Genomic DNA, 13,556 nt, shown 5'->3' with positions numbered 1-13,556 from the left:
CTGATGGCAATGTTAAATATTTTTGTTTTGTGTTGATAGTATAATGCATCACTTTTAGCTATGACAGATACAAGCTGCTGAACATTTACAGCTACCCAGACTCTTTGCGTAATTTAAACCTTATAATAAATGAAAGGGAATTAAATTCAGTTTCCTTCATAAAAGCCAGAAACGGCTCAAGTTAGCGAAAGGATCCAGTTCTCATTTTTATTTTGCTTCCATTATTTTTCTGAAAAGCAATTTCATCATTTTGATACATTAATGTAAACTTGTTTATTTAATTAAACAGTTTGTCTAATGTTGTGACAGAATGGGTAAGTCATAAGGGAGTCAATGAACAAAAAGCTCTAATACTGCGGTGCTTTTCCTTTGTGCACAGCAGTGATGTAATGGCATGTTTAGATACAATCTGAGTATTTGATTATTATTTTCCTCCCCCTCTTCCTTTTCTTGTCTACCAGTGCTGCCTCCCTGCTGCAACACTTCCTCATTCAGCCGAGAGACCAGGTTAGCATGGAGTGCAGACTTGTTTGTAGCTTCCGACAATGTTCAACCTACAAGAGATGGTGCTCCTGCAGAGCGAAGATGGTCATGCCAGTTTTCTCGCGTTATGATTTGGTGTTCTGCTGCTACACCATGGCCTATTCAGAGCTCGAGCCGAGACTGGAAAACTCACCCAAAGATCATACAATATCAGTTATGCTGAGATTCAAGTTTGTGACTCTGGATTAGAAAGCCAATGTTCTATTATTTGGGGGAGGGAGCAGAAGTGTGGGAAGAACACAAATTAAGCTTAGGACCTCTCCTCACAAATCTGAAGAAATATCCACATGATACTCTTCATAGGTTTAATTCCAAACTTTTGATCTGTTTGTATTTTCTATTATATTGTATGAAAGTTCATGCAATAAGAAGGGTCAAAATTTGTTCCAGAAGAAAAGACAACACAAAGTTTATGAACTGGGCACTGATCCGTACATCAGTAACTTATTAACACTTTTGTACATTGTTGTAATGTAAAATGAGTGCGGACCTCAACAAATTCCACTCAGCCCATTGGGCCCCACTGTAATGTAAGTGAGGTGGCTATTCAACTACAAGAGCGCCTGGGCAACTTCTGTGAGTTGGGAGCAAGCACATGACTGAACCAGATTTCATCATTGGTTGAAATTTGTAAACAAACTTAATGCTCTATTAAGAAGATAATTATCAACATTATTACACAAGTCACAACTGACCTCAGAGACCACTGTACCTTCATTCTTGAAGTTCTAATTCCCTGATAATTCCTAGTTTTGATGCAGCCTTTGATAGCAATGAACCTGTACCATTGGGATTTTTAAAAAAATCAACCAGAATGTAGCCAATAGTGAATTATTGTACCAACTCAATAACAACTGAATATTTTATTTGACCCAATTGCTGGCAATTTGATTTACAAATGAAAATCTCTGAGGGTGGGCAAGGGCTTGATCGCAAAAGCAAACTAGCCCTACAAATGATTCAGGTCACACAAAACAAAATTTAAATTTTAAAGCTGAATAGTACCCTTTCAAGAAAAGTTTCCAATATCTAGATTTAGTTCGAACAAAAATGATGATGCCTTGTGATGATTTAATGTCTCTTTGCAAGATGATACTAGCCATGGCATCGCTGTCATAATCGCACCACAATGTACGTCGCCATCTGTGGTCCAGCAGCTTAATCAGGAGTTTAAGGAGGATAGCCTTTGAATGGCATGAGGAACGTAGCCATGCAATTCAAGTGGGTATGGCAGGGGACCACTGTCGAGCAGTGAAGCAAGTGCTGTTGGAAAGTTGAAGCATCCATGACTAGTAAGCTGATATACCTGTGGTTGGAAATGAATGTCTGTACTCAGTAACTTGAAACATCTTTATCTGGTTGGCAGCAGAAATTGACCGGGATAATCTGGACTTTGGACACTGGATTTAAGATCGGTGGCCTTAATGATTAGTGCTGGTGCTTGTGGCTTGGATTCGATAACTTAATAGGATGTATCAGTGCCAATAGCAGACATAGGGATTCAGAACATTTTGCCGATCATGCGGAGGAAATGGAGGGAGATTATTTAAGACACACTCAAGCTCAGATTTTGGTGGGTTTGGTTGGTTGAAATTGAAACTGATCTGAAGTATTAACAGTTTAAAAAAGATATAAAGCTCATACCAGTAAAAGTGATGGTGAAGCTGTCAGATTTAGTTCGAACAAAAATGGTGATGCCTTGTGATGATTTAATGTCTCTTTGCAAGATGATACTAGCCACGGCATCGCTGTCATAATCGCACCACAATGCACGTCGCCATCTGTGGTCCTGCAGCTTAATCAGGGGTTTAAGGAGGATAGTTTTTGAATGGCATGAGGAACGTAGCCATGCAATTCAAGTGGGTATGGCAGGGGACCACTGTCGAGCAGTGAAGCAAGTGCTGTTGGAAAGCTGTCGTAAAAACCCAACTGGTTCACCAATGTCCTTTAGGGAAGGAAACCTGCCTGTCTGACCTATATGTGACTCCAGTCCCACACCAATGTGGTTGACCAGTAACTGCCCTGTCAGCCATTCAGTTGTATTGAACTGCTAAAAAGTAGAACAAGAATAAAACCGACGGATCCCTTGGCTGCGACCTAGGTGTCGAATCAGGAAACGACAAAAGCACACCCAGCTCAGTCAACCCCGCAAAGTCCCCCTCACGAACATCTAGGGGCTGGTGCCAAAATTGGGATAGCTGTCCCACAGATTAGTCAAGCAACAGCCTGACAAGGTCATACTCACAGTATCATACCTATAAGCCAATGTCCCAGACTCCTCCATCACCATCCCTGGGTAGCTCCTGTCCTAGGACAGGCCCATGAGAGGTGGTGGCACAGTGCTATACAATTGGAGGGGGAGTGGCCCTTTTTTTTTTATTCGTTCATGGGATGTGGGCGTCGTTGGCGAGGCCGGCATTTATTGCCCATCCCTAATTGCCCTTGAGAAGGTGGTGGTGAGCCGCCTTCTTGAACCGCTGCAGTCCCTGGAGGTCCTGAACATTGACTCTGGACCCCTTGTAGTCTCATGGCTTCAGGTCAAAATTGGGCAAGGAAACCTCCTGCTGAAACCACCTACTGCCCTCACTCGGCTAATGAATCAGTACTCCTCTATGTACTGGTTACTTGAATGGATCACTGAGGGTAGCAAGGGCACAGAATGAGCTTTGAGAGGGGAACTTCAATGTCCATCACCAAGAGTAGCTCGGTAGAACCATCATTGAGGGAGCTGGCTGAGTCCTGATGAATCTACCTGCCAAAGATGCATCTGTTCAAAGATGCATCTGACAGCATTGATAGGGGTGAACACTGCACATTCCTTATGCAGCCAAGTCCTTACTTCAAACTGAAGACACCCTGTCGTGTCATGTGGCACCAGCTAAATGGGATGGATTAAGATTAGTTCTAGCAGTTCAAAACTGGGCATCCATGAGGTGCTGTGGGCCATCAGCAGCAGCAGCAGCGGAATTGTATACCACCACTATCTGTAACCTCATGGTCCAGCATATCCCTCACCATAAAGCCAGATGACCAACCTATGTTCAATGAGGAGGGTAGAAGAGTATGCTGAGAGCAGCACCAGGCGTACCTGAAAATGAGGTGCCAACCTGCTGAAGCTATAACACAGGACTACACATATGCTAAATAACAAAAGTAGCATGCTGGAGAAAGAGCTAAGTGATCCCACAACCAACGGATCAGGTCAAAGCTCTGCAACCCTGCCACATCCAGTCATGACTGGTGGTGGACAATTAAGCAACTAATGGAAGGTGGTCAATGAACATCCCCATCCGCAACCATGGAGCCCAGCACATGAGGGCAAAAGTCAAGGCTGATCCTTCTCGGCCACCTCCTGAGGTTTCCATCATCACAGATGCCAGTCTTCACTCAATTCAATTCATTGCACCTGACATCAAAAATGTCTGAGTGCATGGACACAGCAAAGACTATGGGCCCTGACAATACCCCGGCTGCAGTGCTGAAGAACCCCAGCTAAGCTGTTCTACTACAGTTACAACACTGACATTTACCTGACAATATGGAAAATTGCCCAGGTATGTCCTGTCCTCAAAAAGCAGGACAAATCCAACTTGGCCAATTACTGTCCCATCAGCCTACTCCCAATCATCAGCAAAGTGATGGATGGAACCATTGACAGTGCTATCAAGCGCCATTTACTCAACAATAACCTGCTCACCGATGCTCAGTTTGGGTTCCACCAGGACCACTCGGCTCTGGACCTCATCACAGCCTTGGTCCAAACATGGACACCAGACCTGTATTCCAGAGGTGAGGTGACAGTAACTGCCCTTGATATCAAGGCAGCATTCGACCGAGTGTGGCACCAAGGAGCCCTAGTAAAACTAAAGTCAATAGGGATTAGGGGGAAAACGCTTCAGTGGCTGGACTCATACCTGGCACAAAAGAAGAGGGTTGTAGTTGTTGGCCAGAAGCTCCACTGGACCAGTTACATAAATGCTGCAGCTACTGGAGCAGGTCAGAGGCTGGGTATTCTGCTGTGAGCGGCTCACCTACTGACTCTCCACCACGTACAATGCGCAAGTCATGGGTATGATGGAAAATTGTCCATTTGCCTGGATGAGAGCAGCTGCAACACTCATGAAGTTCACCATCATTCAGAACAAAGCAGTCCGCTTGATCGGCACCTCATAGGAACATAGGAACAGGAGTAGGCCATTCAGCCCCTCGTGCCTGCACCACCATTTGATAAGATCATGGCTGATCTGTGATCTAACTCCATATACCTGCCTTTGGCCCATATCCCTTAATACCTTTGGTTGCCAAAAAGCTATCTATCTCACATTTAAATTTAGCAATTGAGCTAGTATCAATTGCCGTTTGCGAAAGAGAATTCCAAACTTCTACCACCCATTGTGTGTAGAAATGTTTTCTAATCTCGCTCCTGAAAGGTCTGGCTCCAATTTTTAGACTGTGCCCCCTACTCCTAGAATCCCCAACCAACGGAAATAAACTTCGATCAGATCACCCCTTAACCTTCGAAACTCTAGAGAATACAACCCCAATTTGTGTAATCTCTCCTCGTAACTTAACCCTTGAAGTCCGGCTATCATTCTGGTAAACCTACGCTGCATTTCCTCCAAGGCCAATATGTCCTTCCGAGGGTGCGGTGCCCAGAACTGCTCACAGTACTCCAGGTGCGGCCTAACCAGGGTTTTGTATAGCTGCAGCATAACTTCTGCCCCCTTGTACTCTAGTCCTCTAGATATAAATGCCAGCATTCCATTTGCCTTCTTGATGATTTTCTGCACCTGTTCATGACACTTCAATGATCTATGTACCTGAACCCCTAAGTCCCTTTGGACATCCACTGTTTTTAACTTTTTACCATTTAGAAAGTACCCTGTTTTATCCTTTTTTGATCCAAAGTGGATGACTTCATATTTGTCTACGTTGAATTCCATTTGCCACAGTTTTGCCCATTCACCTAATCTATCAATATCCCTGTGTAAATTTATGTTTTCATCTACACTGCTTACAATGCCACCAATCTTTGTGTCATCGGCAAACTTAGATATGAGACCTTCTATGCCTTCATCTAAGTCTTTAATAAATATTGTGAATAATTGAGGCCCCAAGACAGATCCCTGCGGGACTCCACTCGTCACATCCTGCCAATGTGAATACCTACCCATTATCCCTACTCTCTGTCACCTTTCGCTCAGCCATCTTCCTAACCAAGTCCGTACTTTTCCCTCAATTCCATGGGCTTCTGTCTTAGCTAACAGTCTTTTACGTGGGACCTTATCAAATGCCTTCTGGAAATCCATATAAACAATATCCATTGACATTCCCCTGTCCACTACTTTAGTCACCTCTTCAAAAAATTCAATCAGGTTTGTCAGGCATGACCTACCTTTCACAAATCCATGCTGACTCTCTCTGATTAACTGAAAATTCTTGAGGTGTTCAGTCACCCTATCCTTAATTATGGACTCCAGCATTTTCCCCACAACAGATGTTCGGCTAACTGGTCTATAATTCCCCGGTTTCCCTCTCTCTCCTTTCTTAAAAAGCGGAGTGACATGTGCAATTTTCCAATCTAGAGGGACAGTTCCTGAATCTAGAGAACTTTGAAAGATTATAGTAAGGGCATCTGCAATGTGGTCACCTTCCTTCTTTTACACCCTAGGATGGAAACATCTGGTCCTGGGGGTTTGTCACTCTTTAGTGCTATTATTTTCTTCATTACTGTTGCTTTACTTATGTTAATTTTATCGAGTTCCTGTCCCCGATTCAATATTAGTTTTCTTGGGATTTCCGGCATGCTATCCTCTTTTTCTACTGTAAATAATGACGCAAAGTAATTGTTCAACATGTCCGCCATTTCCCCATTGTCAATGACAACATCCCCACTTTCAGTTTTTAAGGGGCCAACACTGCTCCTGACCACCCTCTTTTTCCTAATGGAGCTATAAAAGTTCTTCGTATTGCTTTTGATATCCCTTGCAAGTTTCTTTTCATACTCTCTTTTTGTCGCTCTTACTATCTGTTTTGTGACCCTTTGTTGATCTTTGTATCTTTCCCATTCACCAGGATCTGTGCCATTTTTTGCCTTTTTGTATGCCCTTTCCTTATGTCTTATACTGTCCCTTACCTCTTTAGTTGTCCATGGCTGTTTTTTTGGCAAGTAGAGTTCTTGCTCCTCAGGGGGATAAACCGATTCTGTATCACGTTAAATGTTTCTTTAAACATTTCCCACTGATCATCAGTCGTTTTACCCATTAACAGATTTGCCCAGTTCACTGTCTCATCCCATTGAAGTTGGCCTTACCCAAGTCTAGCATCTTAGCAGCTGATTCACTTTTCTCCCTTTCAAACACTACATTGAACTCGATCATGTTATGATCGCCATTGGATAGATGTTCATGCACAGTTAAGCTTTTAACTAAATCTGGTTCATTACTCATTACTAAATCTAGTATGGCTTGCCCCCTTGTTGCCTCTAGGACATACTACTGTAGAAAACTATCCCGGACACACTCAAGAAATTCACTACCTTTCTGACAGTTGCTAGTCTGCTTTTCTCAATCTATGTGAAGATTAAAGTCCCCCATTAAGACCACTATGCCTTTGCTACATGCTTGTCTAATCTCTGCATTTATACAATCTAGCACTTCAGAGATGCTGCCAGGGGTCCTATATACAACACTCACTATAGTCTTAGATCCTTTCCTATTTCTCAATTCAACCCATAAGGTCTCTGTTGGCTGCTTACCTCTCGTTATATCCTCCTTTATCATTGAAGTGATTTCATCTTTAATCACTAAGGCTACTCCTCCCCCTCTTCCATTTTCCCTATCTCTCCTGTAGACCTTATAACCCGGTATATTTAGTTCCCAATCCTGACCATCCTGCAGCCATGTCTCATTAATAGCTATCATGTCATACCCTCCAATTTGAATTTGAACCTGTAGTTCATTTAATTTATTCCTTATACTCCGTGCATTTATATATAGGAACTCTTAGTTGGGCCACACACCCTAGCCTGACCTTCAGCTTTGATGCTGGGTTAATTGCCTTACGCCTTCGAGTTTTCACTTTATCTGTAGTGTCTAAAGTACACTTTCTTTCTGCTGCTCTACGCTTTTCCCTTTCACTTGTTCTTGAACAACGGTTTGTACTACTTGTATTGTAAATTTCCCCTGGGTCTCCCCCTCTCTTGCTGCTCTCAACTTTGCTCCCTTCTGACTCCCCGCTCAGGTTCCCATCCCCCTGCCACTCTCATATAAACCTTCCCAAACAGCACTAGCAAAGACCACCGTGAGGACATTGGTCCCGGTCCTGCTCGGGTGTAACCCGTCTCGCTTGTACAGGTCCCACCTTCCCCAGAACCGGTCCCAATGTCCCAGGAATCTAAATCCCTCCCTCCTACACCATCCCTGCAGCCATGCATTCATCTGGTCTATTCTCCTGTTTCTATACTCACTAGCATGTGGCACTGGTAGTAATCCTGAGATCACTACCTTTGAAGTCCTGCTTTTTAATTTATCTCCTAACTCCTTAAATTCACCTTGCAGGACCTCACCCTTTTTTTAACTATGTCGTTGGTACCGATATGGACCACGACTACTGGCTGTTCACCCTCCCCCTCCAGAATGTCCTGCTGCCGCTCCGCGACATTCTTGACCCTAGCACCAGGGAGGCAACATACCATCCTGGAGTTACGTTTGCAGCTAAACCTAAACACCACCATCTCCACCATCAGTGTACCATGGCTGCAGTATGTACTATCTACAGAATGTACTGCAGCAACTTGCCATGCCTTCTTTGGCAGCATCTCCCAAATCCGTAACCTCCACCACCCAGAAGGACAAGAGCAGCAGATGCATGGGAATACCATCACCTCAAAGTTCCCCTCCAAGTAACACACCATCCTGACTTGGACATACATCATTATTTCTTCATCATCGCTGGGTCAAAATCCTGAAACTTCCCACCTAACAGCATTGTGGGAGCATTTTCACCACACGGACTGCAGCAGTTCAAGAAGAAAGCTCACCACCATCTTCTGAAGGGCAACTGGGGATGAGCAATAAATGTCGGCCTTGCTAACAGTTCCCACATCCCACGAATGAATTTCAAAAATCTGAGGCTGCTTTGTACCTCTCACGAAATGTCCTTTACGTGTTCAGAAATTTACTCAGATAATTTGGTACGGATTAATTTCATTAACATAAAAAGTACTTAATTGCAAATAAATGTATCTACATATGTAAATAAGACCTGGGTAATGAAGTCTCATTTATGATTATTATTGTAATTATCATTATTTCATCTCTTGTAGCCTGGTAGTTATATCACGATTTCCCAATTAGCTGCTCATGGGTCACCTTAATCCACCTGCTCTCGTTGGGATACTGTTAAAAAGCTTTTTATGGCAATTCTCAGTCAAGTTGTATGTATAGAATGTCTCACAATAGCGTAACCATCTGCACTGAACAGAAGGAATATTGGGACTGTCCATTCAAATGACTAATAACATGCCTTCTTCAGCTAATCATGAAACAGTCTTGTTGTTGGATACTGCAAAGTATACAGTCTGGACTGAAGTATACAGTCTGCACTAAAATATACAGACTGGACTGAAGAATGCAGTCTGGACTAAAGCATCCAGTTTGAACTAAAGTATACAGTCTGGACTAAAATACATAGTCTGGACTAAAATATGCAATCGGGACTAAAGTGTGCAGTTTGGACTAAAATATACAATTTGGACAAAAATATACAGTCTGGTCTAAATTTTCATTCTGGACTAAGGTATACAGTTTGGACCAAAGAATACAGTCTGCACTGAAATACATAGTCTGGACTAAAATATACAATCTGGACTAAAATATATGCTCTGAACTAAAGTATACAATCTGGACTAAGATATACAGTCTGGTCGAAATTTTCAATCTGGACTAAGATATACAGTTTGGACCAAAGAATACAGTCTGGACTAAAATATACAGTCTGCACTTAAGCATACAATCTGGACTAAAATATACAGTCTGCACTTAAGCATACAATCGGGACTAAAATATACAGTCTGGTCTAAATTTTCAATCTGAACTAAGATATACAGTTTGGACCAAAGAATACAGTCTGGACTAAAATATACAGTCTGCACTTAAGTATACAGTCTGGACTAAAATGTACAGTTTGGATTAAGTAGATAATCTGGACTCAAATATACAGTCTGGACTAAAGTATACAACCTGGAGTGAAATATACAGTCTGGACAAAAATACACAGTCTGGACTAAAGTATACGGTCTGGTGTAAAATATACAGTCAGGACTAAAATATAGAGTCTGGAAAAAAGTACACAGTCTGGACTAATGTTTACATTCTGGACTGAAATATACAGTCAGGACTAACATAATAAGTCTAACAAAATATAGAGTCTGGCCTAAAATATACATTCTGGATTAAAGTATGGAGTCTAGACTAAAGTCTACAGTCTGCACTAAAATATACAGACTGGACAAAAATATGCAGTCTGGACTAAAGTATGCAGTCTGGACTAAAGTGTACAGTCTGGACTAAAGCATACAGTTTGAACCAAAGCATACAGTCTGGACTAAAATACATAGTCTGGACTAAAATATACAATCTGAATTGAAGTATGCAGTTTGGACTAAAATATGTGCTCTGGACTAAAATACACAATCTGGACTCAAATATACAGCCTGGTCTAAATATTCAATCTGGACTAAGGTATACAGTCTAAAATACATAGTCTGGATTAAAGTACACAACCTGGACTAAAATATACATTCTGGTCTAAAATATTCAATCTGGACTAAGGTATACAGTTTGGACCAAAGTATACAGTCTGCACTAAAATATACAATCTGGACTAAAATATACAAAAAGGACTAAAGTACACAGATTGAAAAAAGTATAAAGTCTGGACTAAAGTCCAGATTAAAATATACAGTCAGGACTAAGGTGCAAAGTCTGGACTAAAGTATACTGTGTGGACTAAAGTATACTGTCTGCCCTAAAATATAGAGTCTGTCCTAAAATACACATTCTGGACTAAAGTATGCAGTCTGGACAAAAGAATACATCTGGACAAAAATTTACAGTCTGGACTAAAGTATACAGTTTGGACTAAAATATACTGTCTGGACTGAAGTATACCATCTGAACTAACATATACAGTCTAGACTAACATATAAAGTCTGGACTAAACTATAAAGTTTGGACTAAAGTATACAGTTTGGACTAAGGTACACAGTTTGGATTAAGTATACAACTGGACTAAAATACAGAGTCTGGACTAAAGTATACAGTTTGGAGTAAGATATACAGTCAGGACTAAAATATAGAATCTGCAAAAAAGTATACAGCCTGGACTAATGTTTACAGTCTGGACTAAAATATACAGTGAGGGCTAAGATACGAAGTCTGGACTAAAGTATACTGTGTGGACCAAAGTATACTGTCTGCCCTAAAATATAGAGTCTGGCCTAAAATATACATTCTGGACTAAAGTATACAGTCTGGACTAACATATAAAGTCTGGACTAACATATAAAGTCTGGATTAAGTATACAATCTGGACTAAAATATATAGTCTGGACTAAAATAAACCATCTGGAGTAAAATATACAGACAGGGCTAAAATATAGAGTCTGGAAAAAAGTATACAGTCTAGACTACTGTTTACAGTCTGGACTAAAATATACAGTCTGGACTAAAATATACAGTCAGGACTAAGTACAAAGTATACTGTTTGGACTAAAATATACTAAAATATACTGTCTGGACAAAAGTGTACTGTCTGGACTAACATATACATTCTAGACTAAAGTACGGTGTACAGGCTGGACTAAAATATACAATCTGGAGTAAAATATACAGTTTGGATTAAGCATACAATCTGGACTAAAATATACAGCCTGGACTAAAGTATACAATCTGGATTAAAATATACAGTCAGGACTAAAATATAGAGTCTGCAAAAAAGTATACAGTCTGGACTAAAATATACAGTCAGAACTAAGATACAAAGACTGGACTAAAGTATACTGTGTGGACTAAAGTATACTATCTGCCCTAAAATATAGAGTCTGGCCTAAAATATACATTCTGGACTAAAGTATACAGTCTGGACTAACATATAGAGCTCGATTTTACAAAGGTGGTCAGGGGATAAAGGTGCGGGTGGCAAACCTGCATGAACAAAACTTACCGTTTCCGACGTGATCGCACATTGATTGATAGTGATTAACGTCCTCTCCGGTTTTCACGCCCAGCAGCTAGCTTGATTGACAGGCTGGCTGCCGTCAGGAGCTGCAATGCGAGGGGGGTGGGGTGAGACATCATCCGGCGCTGGAACGGAAGACCAGGGGGAGAGAGGAGAGAATGGTAGATCCAGCGCTGGACTGGAAGACCGGAGGGGAGGGGAGAATGGTAGATCCGGCACTGGACTGGAAGACCGGGGTGGGGGGGGAGAATGGTAGATCCGGCACTGGACTGGAAGACCGGGGTGGGGGGGGAGAATGGTAGATCCAGCGCTGGACTGGAAGACCGGAGGGGAGGGGAGACTGGTAGATCCGGCGCTGGACTGGAAGACCGGAGTGGAGGGAAGAATGGTAGATCCGGCACTGGAATGGAAGACCGGGGTGGGGGGGGAGAATGGTAGATCCAGCGCTGGACTGGAAGACCGGAGGGGAGGGGAGACTGGTAGATCCGGTGCTGGACTGGAAGACCGGAGGGGAGGGGAGACTGGTAGATCCGGCGCTGGACTGGAAGACCGGAGGGGAGGGGAGACTGGTAGATCCGGCGCTGGACTGGAAGACCGGGGGGGGAGGGGAGAATGGTAGATCCAGCGCTGGACTGGAAGACCGGGGGGGGAGGGGGGGTCGAGAGGGGAAGATTGGGGGAGGGGGTAGAGGGGAAGATCGGGTAGGGAGGGGAAGTTCGGGAGGACATCGGGGGAAGATTGGGGGTTGAAGAGGGGGACATAGGGTGGGGTGAAGAGGGGGGCATCAGAGCGGGAGACACCGTCATCAGAGCAGGTTTCAAAGGTAGGTTCATTTCGTGTTTTCACTTCCTTCCATGGTTTTTTAATTAATTTATTTAGTTTCTTTTTGCCTGATCTACCAGGCGTGAATCAGAAGTGGTGAGCAAGACGCCCAGGTAAGTTAAAAATCTTTCTAAGTATTTAATCTGTCACAGGTAAAGTGCTTTAAGTACCTTAATGAGGTACAAATGGCTCTTTAACTGTCATCCCGCTGGCTTTAATTGCCGGCGGGACTTCTGTTTTCGGGTCGCTTGCGCACAGACAGGTGGGTTCCTGGGAAACTCGGAAGTCGGCGGGTTGGAGCGATTTTCGGAGCCCTCCTGCCTCCAACGTACCCGCAATTGGTTCCTAAAATCACCCCCATAACATCTGGCCTAATCTGTACAGTTTGGACTAAAGTATACTGTTTGGACCAAAATATACTATCTGGACTAAAGTATACTGTCTGGACAAACATATACAGTCTAGACTAAAGTACAGTATACAGTTTCGACTAAAATACACAGTCTGGACTAAAGTATACAGTCTCGAGTAAAATATACAGTCAGGACTAAAATATAGTCTGCAAAAAAGCATACAGTCTGGGCTAATGTTTGTAGTCTGGACTAAAATATCTTTCTTTTCTTTGGCAGTCCCTCAGGGTCGAAGATGACTTGCTTCCACTCCGGGAGGGTGGGTTCTGCGGTGGCTGAATAGTCCAATCCTGGAGCCGCAAACTCTGCCACAGGTGGGTCAGGTAGTGTTTAATGAGGCAGGTGGGTGAGACACTCTGGATTCTGCGCGCTCTTTCCGCTGCTTACGCTTGGCCTCCACGTGCTCCACATGGTGACGCTCGAGGTGATTGGCGCCTTCGCGGATGCTTCTTCTCCAGTTTGGGCATTCTAGGGCAAGCGATTCCCACGTGTCGGTGGGAATATTGCATTTTTTTAGGGAGGCTTTGAGAGTGTCCTTAT

General features: G+C 42.9%; 1 protein-coding gene across 1 annotated transcript in view; it reads right to left on the bottom strand.

The window, feature by feature from the left end:
- Positions 1–13,556, bottom strand: part of akap6 (A kinase (PRKA) anchor protein 6) — a 353,243-nt gene that overhangs the window by 49,819 nt on the left and 289,868 nt on the right. The window lies entirely within an intron of this gene.

The sequence above is a fragment of the Heptranchias perlo genome, chromosome 10 (genome assembly GCF_035084215.1).
Source record: "Heptranchias perlo isolate sHepPer1 chromosome 10, sHepPer1.hap1, whole genome shotgun sequence".
Lineage (NCBI taxonomy): Eukaryota > Metazoa > Chordata > Chondrichthyes > Hexanchiformes > Hexanchidae > Heptranchias > Heptranchias perlo.
Note: the sequence above shows the minus strand (reverse complement) of the source record. Positions and strands in the feature narration are given on the sequence as shown.